The 12,949-nt window shown below is 46.7% G+C and overlaps 1 non-coding gene across 1 annotated transcript; it reads left to right on the top strand.

Moving 5' to 3' along the window:
- The first annotated feature begins 11,504 nt into the window (after positions 1-11,504).
- On the top strand, positions 11,505-11,690 carry LOC120385238. Its single transcript, XR_005589363.1, has one exon. It is a non-coding gene; the product is annotated as a U2 spliceosomal RNA (small nuclear RNA).
- The last annotated feature ends 1,259 nt before the right edge of the window (positions 11,691-12,949 follow it).

The following is a 12,949-nucleotide window of genomic DNA, read 5'->3' as shown; positions in this document are numbered from 1 at the left end:
GGCAGCTGGATGTTAGTGACCAAACTCACCCAGCCCATCAGGCACTCAAGGACCCTCCTCTGAGCTACAGCAGCCACCCTAACCCCTGAGTTCCTTCAATGTGTCCCCCTCTGGGGTCCAGCCCGGATCACCAGATACTCAGAAATCCCAGATTCTCTCTGCCCAAAGCAATGGTATATCCCAGGTTACTAGTTTTACTGTGGACCACTGCTACTGTATCTCACACCGCACTTGAGTATAGTTATCAAACAAGCAGAAATTTATTTAACAACCGATAGAGATTTAAACAAACAAATGTGAGTGATGGAAACCAACTGTTACCAACTAAACAAAATCAGAAAATGTAACCTACACTTTTTAATAGTTACCTTTCCTATCTAAATAAAGTCTCACCTCACACTTCAGTCAATTTCACTGATTGCTAGTCCCTAGGAGCCACGGCCCTGCCTTTCATGAAGCACCACTGGTCATTAGGAATCTCCTTGGTGAATGGACCCAGAGTGTTTTTCTCCACCCTGTTATGAACTGAATCAGTCTTTTGTCTTTATTCACAGAAAGGACGATCTCCTCATTCTCATATTGTCCTTGTCACTTCCACAGGGTTTTGGTGTCTATAATTTGTCTTTGACGGTTTTCCATTGGCTTTTCTGGGTTGGTGCAAAGGCTGACAATGGAGCAATATACATCACATAACTGGCTAGCAAGGGAGAGGTGCCAATTCCCTCCCACTGGATTGGGCCGTCCCCACCACGACCTATGATTGGGGTGACTCACTTTCACAACAATACCATATGGGCATAATTTTCCATGTACTTACATTACTCCTTAACCATGACTTGGACACACCTCTCGCAGTGAGTAGGAGTATCAATAATTTACAAGCTTTCAGTAGAGATCTCACTGCTATGCTTCCTGGATAACTATCATAAAAGCAGTGTATTAGCTGTGAGGAGTTTGTCAGGTCTGAGACAGGAGTTGCTTGTGAAGAACAGTGACCCCTTTGCCAATTGGCACCAATGAGCTTTTGTCACAGATGCACTGAGCTATACAGTCACCCCCTGATAGAACAGAAAGGCCAGCACAAAAAACAGAGAGAGGAACAATAAGATACTAAAATGACAATGGCTGGAACTCTCCATTTCTCTCAGTCTTTGCATTCATGGGCACTAAGAGCTGTAGCTACAGTTGAGGAACCAGGTGAGCAGACAGCTGGCTCAGCCCTCCATACGAGTAACTCTCTCACATATAGGGAGATGGGTCAAAATTGGAATTGAAGTTAAGGCTGTGTCTACACTTCAAACAATGGAAATATTCTTCTGACAACCTAACACTGCCTACACTGGGGCTCAGGTCACATTAACTACTTCTCTCAGTGGAGAGGACTTTTCACACCCCTGAGAGATGTGGCTCTGCCAACACAGCTTTTCTACATCGACCAGCCGTTAGCTGGCTTATTGACCTGAAAGGCAATGGATTTCAGTCTTTCTTTATATTGATGGTTGATGAGTGCAGCTGTCCTACCTGCTGGACACATCCTGTGACAGATGTCAGGCCTTTCCTTTGCAAATTAGAGAAGTGGGGAAGACAGTGACCCTTACAGTCTAAGTGGGTAAAAACTTATACAACTTATCTCCTCAAGTAGCTTTCCTTTGAATAGAAATAGACTTTGAAACTAAGCAAAATAAATTCTATTTGAAAACACAAAATACTAAAATCTATACTGGGCCAATATTCTCTACACTACAGGACTATTTCGAATCTACTTAAGTCGAATTTGTGGATTCGACCTTAATAAGTCGAATTTGTGTATCCATACTAAATACACAAATTCGAACTTCTTAGTCCACATTCACAGGGCCAGCTTCGACTTTGGAAGCGGTGCACTGTGGGAACCTATCCCACAGTTCCCGCACTCCCCGCTGCCCATTTGAATTGTGGGATTTCCCCCCAATGCATGCTGGGGGGAAAAATGTGTCGTCATTGAACCGTCAATCCCGCCCTCCCTGTCTTCCTTGAAAGCGCCGGCGGGAAATCTGTTCGCGCCCTTCTCTGGTCGGTTACAGCGTGGACGCCACAGCACTGCGAGCATGGAGCCCGCTGCGATCATCGCTGCACTTATGGCCATTGTCAACTCCTCGCACATTATCGTCCACCTCTTCCACAGTCAGATGCTGAGAAACCGGGCGAGGAGGCTCCGGCAGCACGGTGAGGAGAGTGGCGCAGACCTCTCACAAAGCAGGGTACGCCGGGCAGTGGAGATCATGGTGGCAATGGGTCAAGTTCATGGTGTGGAACGGCGATTCTGGGCCGGGAAACAAGCACAGACTGGTGGGACCGCATAGTGCTGCAGGTCTGGGATGACACAGAGTGGCTGCGAAACTTCAGGATGCGTAAGGGCACTTTCCTTGAACTGTGTGACTTGCTGTCCCCTGCCCTGAAGCGCCAGGACACAAGGATGCGAGCAGCCCTGACTGTGCAGAAGCGAGTGGCCATAGCCCTCTGGAAACTTGCCACGCCAGACAGCTACCGGTCAGTAGCGAACCACTTTGGCGTGGGCAAATCTACCGTGGGGATTGCTGTCATTCAAGTAGCCCACGCAATCGTTGAGCAACTGCTCTCAAAGGTAGTGACTGTCGGAAATGTCCAGGCCATCATAGATGGCTTCGCCGCGATGGGATTCCCAAACTGCGGTGGGGCTATAGATGGGACTCACATCCCTATCCTGGCACCAGCCCACCAGGCCAGCGAGTACATTAACCGAAAGGGCTACTTTTCAATGGTGCTGCAAGCTTTGGTGGACCATAGGGGACGTTTTACCAACATCAACGTCGGGTGGGCGGGCAAGGTTCATGACGCCGCGCGTGTGTTCAGGAACTCTGGTCTGTTTAGACGCCTCCAGGCAGGCACTTTCTTCCCGGACCACAAAATAACGGTTGGGGATGTGCAGATGCCTACAGTGATCCTCGGGGACCCGGCCTACCCGCTAATGCCCTGGCTCATGAAGCCCTATACAGGCGCCTTGGACACTGAAAAGGAACTCTTCAACTACCGGCTGAGCAAGTGCAGAATGGTGGTGGAGTGTGCTTTCGGACGTCTCAAAGATGGCGGACCTTACTGACTCGCTCGGACATCAGCGAAAAGAATATCCCCGTAGTTATTGCTGCTTGCTGTGTGCTCCACAATCTCTGTGAGAGCAAGGGCGAGACCTTTTTGGCCACTTGGGAGGTTGAGGCAAATCGCCTGGCTGCTGTTTACGATCAGCCAGACACCCGTGCTGAGAGAATATCCCAGCGGGAAGCGATATGCATCAGGGAGGCTTTGAAAGCGAGTTTCGCAGAGCAGGGTAACCTGTGACTGTCCACTTGATTTTAAGAGAGCCTGATCATAAACCAAGTTTTCCCCACTTCCCAAGGACGTTTTAAAACTAAGGACATGTTTTAGTAATTAATAATAAATCTTTCGTTGACTTTGCATTTCTGTTTATTCGTTGAAACATGGAAGCATTCTGTGCTGGTTAAGGTGTGCACTGATGGGTGGGTTTGCAGGAAGGGCGAGGGTGCCGTCCTTGGATAGGGGTTACCATGACGGCTGTGGGTTTGGGCGTTGGAAGGGGTGAGGGTGTGGGGAAGGGTGAGTATCTGCCCTGGATGAGGTCTCTTTTTGGGGCTCGGGGCACCGGGGAGGATCGTGACTACGGTCCAAATGCATGTGAAGGGAAGCCTGCCTTTACATTCGGGGATGTCAGGCACCAGGACCCTGCACAAGCATACACATCAAGGAAAGACCCGGGGCAGCATACACCACACAGACTATCCCTGGTGCCTAGTGACTGCAGTCTGTGTGTGCCCTGCAGTTGACCCTGCAGCCAAGTCTGTAGCATGGCACTGTGGGCTATGCAGTGACATTACAATTCCCCCCCCCCCCACAGAACAACAGAAAGTCTTCTGACACCAGAAACGTGACGGAAACAGTCAGTAACACCAAAGCGCTTTTAATAATGTAATACACAGTGGGGGGTTTGAACTTGGAGTTGGGACTGGTTGATGCTGTAAAGAAAGAGCTTGTACAAATTTACAGCGCGACAGTTGTCTCTAACATTATCGGTGTGCTGCGGTGCAGGGACAGTTCTCACGGCCCCTACCGCCCCTCCGTCTTGTCACTTTGGGTGAGGGGGGGACAGGACTTCTTGGCGTTGGAGGGCGGTTGCAGATGCACTGCAGGGGGGCTCTCTCCTCCTGACTGCGGTCTTGAAGAACATCTACAAGGCGCCGGAGCGTCTCCGTTTGCTCCCTCATTAGACCAAGCAGCGTTTGAGTCGCCTGCTGGTCTTCCTGCCGCCACCTATCCTCCCGTTCCAGGTGTGTGCGATGCTGCTGACACAGGCTCTCCCTCGACTGTCTCTGCTCTGCCGCCTCCGCTCTGGAGCTGGCCATCAGTTCCTGGAACATGTCGTCCCTTGTCTTTTTCTTTCGGCGTCTAATCCAAGCCAGCCTCTGCGAGGGGGATGGCGGGGCAGTCCGGGAAGGAGCCGAAGCTGTGTGATGTGAAAAAGTAGGTGATTTCCTTGAACACATACATGTTTGCCAACAGTAAACACAGTCTAGTCAGTTTCAGTGAACAAGACCAAAGAGGGAACCAAGTCTCAGGAGATCTCAGAACTAGTCCGAGATTTCGGAATACGCTCTCATTGGCGGCGCCATTGCACTGGAGAGCGCACAAGCGAGGAAAGATAGCTGCATCCTCTTGCACAAAGTCCTGGTAAGCCTTACAGTACATACTGCTTATCAGTTACTGGTTAGCTGTGATCTCCTGCTAAAGGCAATGTGCAATGCAGAAAGGATAATCCTTTTGCAGCCCCTCCCGCCAGCGCACGGAGCGATCAATGCATGCTTGTTCTCTGTGGCCTCTCGCACGTGGCTGTTAGGCGAGGGTCATTGTTATGCAACCTAATTGTAAACCATTAACAATAGTAACACTACACTAATTGCCCTACTTAGATGCAGTATTTGCAGACCGAGATCACCCTGAGGCGGGTCACTCGTGCCCAGAAAGACCGCATGTTACGGGACGCACTGCACAGACCAGGACCATATGCAGCAATGCTAGTAGAGGCGATGGTTCCACTCTATATTCGGATGTCCTGGCGTGGAAGAGTCTGCTTCCACGGAGCGCCCAACAAGCGACCTCTTCCAACGAACCTCATGCGGAGGCTTTGCGAGGAACTGAATGACACCTTCGTAGAAATGTCGCTAGAGGACTATTTTTCTATCCCCATTTGTGTGGACCTTCTCTTCATATAATTTAATATATATTATAGTTTAATATTTAGAATTTTGTAAATACTGTTTCTATTTTTTCTATAACAATGTTATAAAAAATAAATGTTTATACGTGTGTTGCACTTACCGCCTGATCCTTCCCCTGATTCCGAGTCCTGGTTAACGGGCAGGGACAGTTGGTAGGGGATCTCTGTGAGGGTGATGAAGAGATCCTGGCTGTCAGGGAAAGCGGGAGTGGGTTCGATGTCGCCTGCGCCGTCCTCTAAAGACCCTTCCTCATCTTCCCCATCGGCGAACAGGGAGGGGGAACTGTCCCGGTACACTATTCCGTCCTCGGAGTCCACCGTCACTGGTGGGGCACTGGTGGCAGAGCCACCTAGAATGGCATGCAGTGCCTCGTAGAAGCGGCATGTCTGGGGCTGGGCTCCGGAGCGTCCGTTTGCCGCTCTGACTTTTTGATACCCTTGTCTTAGGTCCTTCACTTTCACGCGGCACTGTATCGCATCCCGGCTGTATCCTTTGTCTTTCATGGCTTTAGAAACCTTCTCGAACGTCTTCGCGTTCCGCTTGTTGGAGCGCAGCTCCGAGAGCACAGACTCCTCGCCCCACACAGCGATCAGATCCTGGACTTCCCGGTCACTCCATGCTGGGGACCTCTTTCTATTCTGGGATTGCCCGGACTCCTCTGCTGGAGAGCTCTGCATCGTTGCAGGTGCTGCGGAGCTCGCCCCGATGTGCAACCAGAACGTCAGATTCAAACCGCCCAGACAGGAAAATGAATTCAAATTTTCGCGGGTCATTTCCTGTGTGGCTGGCCAGAGAATCCAAGCTCGGACTGCTGTCCAGAGCGTCAACAGAGTGGTGCACTGTGGGATAGCTCCCGGAGCTGCTAAGTTCGATTAGCATCCACACCAAGCCTAATTCGAGCTAGCAAGTGCGAATTTAGCGTTACTCCACCTGCCGGGGTGGAGTACCAAATTCGAACTAAAGAGCCCTCTAGTTCGAATTAAATGGCTTCCTGGTGTGGACGGTTGAGCGGTTAGTTCGAATTAACGCTGATAAATTCGAATTAAAGTCCTAGTGTAGACCAGGCCTTATACACACTTTCTCACACACATTCTCCCACCCCAACCTTTGGAGTGAGGTTTTCTACCAGAACTCTTTATACTACAGGGGGTAAATTAAATCAAATTAACTATTCAAGATTAGCCACCATTTCCTGTACGACTAACAAAACAAAACAAAACAAAAACAACTTTCAGTTTTCCAAAATACTTCAGATTATCACACATTTAGTCTCTTCTTCTTTAACCAATAACTTCACCAATAATCTCATTTTAATAGATGATAAAAACATATTCAAAGATCACAAATTCTTATCATATATGTTAGTTTTCTTCTAATGCCCATTGCCAACAACTGAACCTTGGCTCAAGATGTGGTTTGTCCCAACCACTTCTGTGAGTTCAGATACCTCAGGATCTTCTGCAGTATGTGTTGGTGTAAGGGGTCTCCTATGTGGGAATCTTTGCATCATGAGGAAAAATGCCTCTCGTGTCACACTTTTAATCTTTCAAAGTGAGAGAAGATAGAGGAGAAGTGATGTAAATGCATAAAACACAAGAGAGAACTGTCTGGTCTGCACTAAAGACATTTATTGGTTAACTATATTACTCCGATGTGTGAAAAATCCACACCACTGAGCAATGTAGTTACACAGCCCTAACCCCCTGTGTAGATAGCGATACATCAGCAGCAGAACTTCTCCTGCCAAAAGAGCCACTGCCGCTTGCGAGGGTTGGACTAATCAAGTCCGATAGGAGAAATCTCTCCCATTGGCTGAAAGCATCTGTAATAGCAGCGCTACAGCAGCGCAGCTACATTGGTGCAGCTGCACCAACATCAGCTTTATTGTGTAGCCAGAGCATCAGACACAAAACCATAGAATCAGAACTCAACATGCGAGTATCCGGAAGTCTGAAATTGGAGCCTGATACATTCATTGCCTCATTGGTTACCATCATTTCTACAGCCTTGAAGTCCTTGTTACCCAATCAGGCAGCCAGTTTGGGATCCACGGGGAAGGAATGTCCTTTGAAGCTCTCTCTCTTTGGATCCAAATGGTGAAGGATGATTGTTCTCAATGTAACCTGGTGTCCTTTGGAACTGTAATCAGTGACACTGAACTAGGAAATGGAGTTGTACAAACAATTTTCCTTGGGTCATTGGTCACCATAGCTTCCTTTACTGGAGTGGAAACCAAGAACTGGGTGTGGACTCTTTCAGCCCCAGCTCTTTCCAAATCCTTGGCCTTGGGTAGGGTAAATTTACACTTATCCGAAGTAGAATCCTTTACAAAACCACTCCAAATCTCAGCAGTGTTAGTGAGGCTTACCAAAACATGCCAAGCTTTTCTTTAATTTGGTGGCACAGTTCCAGGCAAGGGACTGGATAAAGGGCTGGATCACAATCTTCATTAGTGACCAGAGCTGGAGTTTCTATTCAAAAATAGTTATTTTTCTGCAGCTATTAGATTTCCAAAACTGATTTGATTCGATATACATTTTTAGCACCTACAAAGGATAAATTCAACAAAACTCCACTTCTATTTCCTCAACATCTGCATCATGAAGGGCAGCATCTCCGATACAATAAGATTAGCTAGGAAAGATCTTCTGTAGGGCCTGGGTTACAAAGGCTTTGGAACCAAATACATGGGCATTGTGCCTAGTTCAAAAATCACTTAGCATGGAATTTTCTCCCCAGATCATCTGGGACAATATTGACTTAAACAATTGAACTACACAGTGATCATATGCACTTCCTTCAGTTAGTTGGGGTTTCGCTGTTGTTCACCATTTCTGAGTAGAGATTTTAAATCACTGCTGTTTCTTTGTTATCCTGTCCAGTAAATTGGAGAGTTCTCTAATGCAGACAGAACTGCACCTCAACCTTCTCCATGACATCATGCAGGGATGGGGGAAAAAGCAAAGCTGAAGTGAGAAATGATGACTTTAGCAAATAGTCATTTGTCTTAAATTCTCCAATAAATCTGAGCTACATCCTATCAAACTGAACTAATATCCAACTGAGTGACCAAACAGCCTTCAGGAAAGATAGAAACCCACATCACAGAGAGCTAGAATACATGGCAATGAAAGTGTGAAGTGAAATTCCAGAGCAGGTTACATCTGATTATTCAGAATCAGGACAAGAGATTCTCCCATCGCATTCTCCTCTGATCCATTCAAACATACTTCACTCAGCACTGTCTCAATAGCCAGTTATGTTTATTTACAAAATTTTTAGTATCCGAGCATTGCTATAATGGGGGACAAAACCACTCACCTTGCCAGAAGTGGCTTTACCAATAGATGGAACCTGGGATTTAAACTCCCAATGATCACACTGTGTTTGGGATCCATTTGAATTCCCCTTCCAGATCTCTGACACTTTCATCTCCAGTCAGAGTGACTCTGATATAAGATTAAAGAAGTCAAAGCATCATCTCCAAGCACAGACAGCTGAGAACTGTTCCTCACAGGACACTTTGAGAAGTGGATGGATAGAATGTGATGATGATAACCTCTGCATGGCTCAGACAAAAGGTAACAGTTCTGCAGTGATGGGGAAGGAGGGAATCTCTGCGTCTCCCCATTTCCTTCCAGTGTCACAGAGGCTGAAATTACACTTTTTTTTCCTGCCCCTGCTCCTCTTCATTTAACTATAATTTGAAAAATTCCCATTATATCTGCTCTTCAGGACAACCCAGAGCAACGTGAGAACAACTGGCAATGATACAATCTGTATCACTGGTGACTAACAATAATTTTGAAATAGGAAGAATAGTATAAATGTGATGCTCCCTGGTTCCTGATAGGAAGGGCACACTAGAATTACTCATGGGAGAATGGAGTTGATAGAAAGGACAAATGGGTCCACCTCAAAACAGGGCAAACTGCAAAAGGCAAAAATGGGCCACTCCTCTGGTCAAACTGAGGGATAACCATGCTGCAAACAGTTCAAACAGCTTTAAAAGTTACTATGGGGCAATCAGGAAAATTATTAAAGAAAAAAAAGTATTGATAGCCCTAGAGGTGTTTATGTTGTTCTCCCTTGCAGATTCTCTGATGACTAACATGGCCTAAGTGCCCACAGAAGGTTTTCCCACACTCACTGCATTCATAGGGCCTCTTCCCTGTGTGGATTCTCTGATGGGTAAGAAGGTTTGAGCTGCGACTGAAGGTTTTCCCACACTCACTGCATTCATAGGGCCTCTTCCCTGTGTGGATTCTCTGATGGGTAAGAAGGTTTGAGCTGCGACGGAAGGTTTTCCCACACTCACTGCATTCATAGGGCCTCTCCCCTGTGTGGATTCTCTGATGGGTAAGAAGGTTTGAGCTGCGACTGAAGGTTTTCCCACACTCACTGCATTCATAGGGCCTCTCCCCTGTGTGGATTCTCTGATGTTTAGAAAGGTCTGAACTGCTAGTGAAGCTTTTCCCACACTCACTGCATTCATAGGGCCTCTCCCCTGTGTGGATTCTCTGATGTTGATAAAGGCCTGAGCTGCTAGTGAAGCATTTTCCACACTCACGGCATTCATAGGGCCTCTCCCCTGTGTGGATTCTCTGATGGGTAAGAAGGTTTGAGCTGCGATTGAAGGTTTTCCCACACTCACTGCATTCATAGGGCCTCTTCCCTGTGTGGATTCTGTGATGCTTTATAAGGATGGAGTAATCACATACGTTTTCCCCAAACTCACTGCATGTATTTTTTCTCTTTCTGCTGAGGATTTCCTGTTGTGTTGTGGTTTCCTTGAGGTCCTTCTGAGTTTCCTGACAGGAAATACATTTACCCACTTTCTCCCCTGGCTGGTTTCCCTGCTCTCCTTCTGGTCTGTGCTGAATGTCATGGGATTTTTCCTGCTTATGACTCTAGGACACATTCCTTTTCGATCTTTGTGATAATGCTCTGTGTTTACCCACCAAGGTAGAGGAGGAACTTTGTCGCAGCCTCTAATTGCGGCGTTTTTAAACCGTCTGCATGCTGCTTGCAGGCTCCTAACACTTGCCACAGCAGCTCCTTTTAATTTCCATCCAACCACCTGTACTTATGCCGATAGGTCGACTTTAGGTCTTTAACTTTGATTGGTAGCTGAGAAGATGGTAAATTGGACAGAAACCTCTTCATTTCCTTGTTATTTCCTGACTTCTTTATTCATCGCCTTTTCCTTATTTCCCAGCAGATTGACTAGATCTGGGTGCTAGCAGGAGGACCTGACGGGCTCCTTATTTTCTGATTTCTTTCGGAAGCATTGAACTTGCCAGGGCACAGTCAGATTCTGGATGCTCATGGAAATGTAACACCTCGTGCTCAGCTTTAGTTCTGTTTCTCAGCTCTTTTGGAAAATCGATCTTTAGTCTGTCATGTAGCATCCTTGCATTAGGAGATGGCTAATTAATAAGACCATAAACCTTGGCAATCAAATGGAACCTGAAGTCCACAGAAGAGCCCGCAAGGCCCTTGGGGAGTGGAGTGCAAGTTGAGGAAGACTTCCCTGCACAGCTTCTCTCTCAATTCTCGTTTTCCTGTATTGAGCGCAAAAGTCGGGAATCAGGTCAGGGTAGGGTTATACCATGTGTGTGCAGTGGTTGGACAAGAAACTGGACTGGTATGGAGCAAAACTATCTTATGTGTGCCTGATGACTGTACGTTTGAGAAGGAGCAGAAAAGAGCACTTGCATAGACTTTCTTTGGCCTGTTAGTTACAGGTCAGTGGGTGGGTTTATGCAAATTAGGAGCATACAGGGAAACCAGCAAGAGGAAGGAGGCTGAAAGACTTCTCTGTCTTTGAACAGAATTGTGTGTTAAGGGCTCTTGCTTTGAATTCTTCCAGTGGAGTCATTTCGGGGAAGTGATCATCACTTCGAGTTACCTAGTTATCAAAGTGTTGTGAATGGTGTTTGGTGTGTGTCTGGGAGCTCCTCGTGCTGAAGTAGAAAGCAGTGGGGGAAGAACGGCTGCCTAGCATTCAAGACTTGCTTCTTAGAGCTAAGATCAAGCATAGTGTAGTTACCTACTGTATACCCTGCATTGGGGACATAACAGACTGTGTATTGAAACTGCTTATGCTGTCCAATATCAAAATGCTAACATCCCCCTACAACCTGTATGTTATCCCCCAATGACACAATAATTGATGCCTCAAACACTTTATATTGTTTATTTTTAAATATTATCTAATAAACTTTAAATCTCTTCTTATCAGTTTAAATATCTGATAGATCCTTTATTTGAGGACTGTATATTAAATTGATTTTTGAAACAAGGGGATGGAATAGGAGCTTGCTCTGTCTACCCCATGCATTGACCTGGTATTGCAGTGTCTCCAGAACCAGTGTTTTTCCTTCAGAAGAGAATTGTCTGGTTAGAAAAGCAGAAAAAGTTTCACTGTAAAGATACTGATTTGAGAATATTTTTTTAAAGTAGTTGAAAAATCAGGTCTCTTTAGCACTTTGGTTTCTTTATGACAACATATTGTTAAAATTTCTTGGGAGTGTTTTCTGAGTCTACAGATGTGAGTTTCTCTGTCTTGCTAGAGGGTTGTTTTAAAAACTGAGATTCTTCTATTTGCTGTGAGTCTTTTCAACAATATGAGGGATGAATGCTTTCCGGACTGAGGGGCTGTTTGGGAGATGGTTGCTTGGGGGGGCAGTGAGAGTGTGTGTGTGTGTGTGGTGGGGGGGAGCACAGATTGGCAATATTCGAGGTCATATGTATATCAATAACTGGATGAGTTACATAGACTTCTCCCCACCCAGCCTACGCTCCATGTATCTTGACTGAGCCTGTCGCCCACCATCCCAGAGCAGAAGCCTGAAGCCTGAGCCCCACCGCACGTGGGAAGGTGGGGTACTCCCGCTGGTTGCCTGCTCCTGCAGTGTTTATGACTCGGGAAGGGGGTAGGGACCAGCCCCTGCAGGCAGCCCGGGGGAAGAGCCGCTGCTTTGCTGCCCCCGACTCCCCCTCAATTACAGCCCAGGAGGCTGTGGCCACAATTAAAGCCCCTGGTGGCCACATTTGAGAAATGCTGGAGCTTCATAGTAAACAAATCCCAGCAGGTTTGTCACACCCCGTCCTCCACCCTTCCCCCACCCTGGGGATTTCCTGCCCTCTCCCACCCAGCCCAACCTTCCTGGAAGTTCCCACCCCCTATGTATTTGCTGCCCTTTCTCCCCGCAAAGGGAACCCACCAGCAACTCCCTGATAATCCCTCCCTCACCTGGCTCCACTGCAGCCATTTCCCTTCCCCGGCCCCTGGAAGGACGGAATGAGCTGGAGCAAAACATGGATGTTGTGCTGCAGCCTGTTAGGACAAAAAGGGCAACTGGGGACATGTCAGAACAGGAAATAATTTCACAGCACAATTCCCCCCAGGCTGTTTCCCTGCACACAGATATTCTAGCTTGTCCTGCATGTGACAGAAAAATTCAAATCTAGGGCTGTCAATTAATTGCAGTTAATTTACGCAATTAACTTTAAAAAATCATGATTAATCTAAGTTTTAATCACACCATTAAACAATAGAATACCAATTTAAATTTATTATATTTTTTTACATTTTCAAATATATTGATTTCAATTACAACATAGAATACGAAGTGTAC

Source organism: Mauremys reevesii, linkage group 17, assembly GCF_016161935.1.
Source record: "Mauremys reevesii isolate NIE-2019 linkage group 17, ASM1616193v1, whole genome shotgun sequence".
NCBI lineage: Eukaryota > Metazoa > Chordata > Testudines > Geoemydidae > Mauremys > Mauremys reevesii.
Note: the sequence above shows the minus strand (reverse complement) of the source record. Positions and strands in the feature narration are given on the sequence as shown.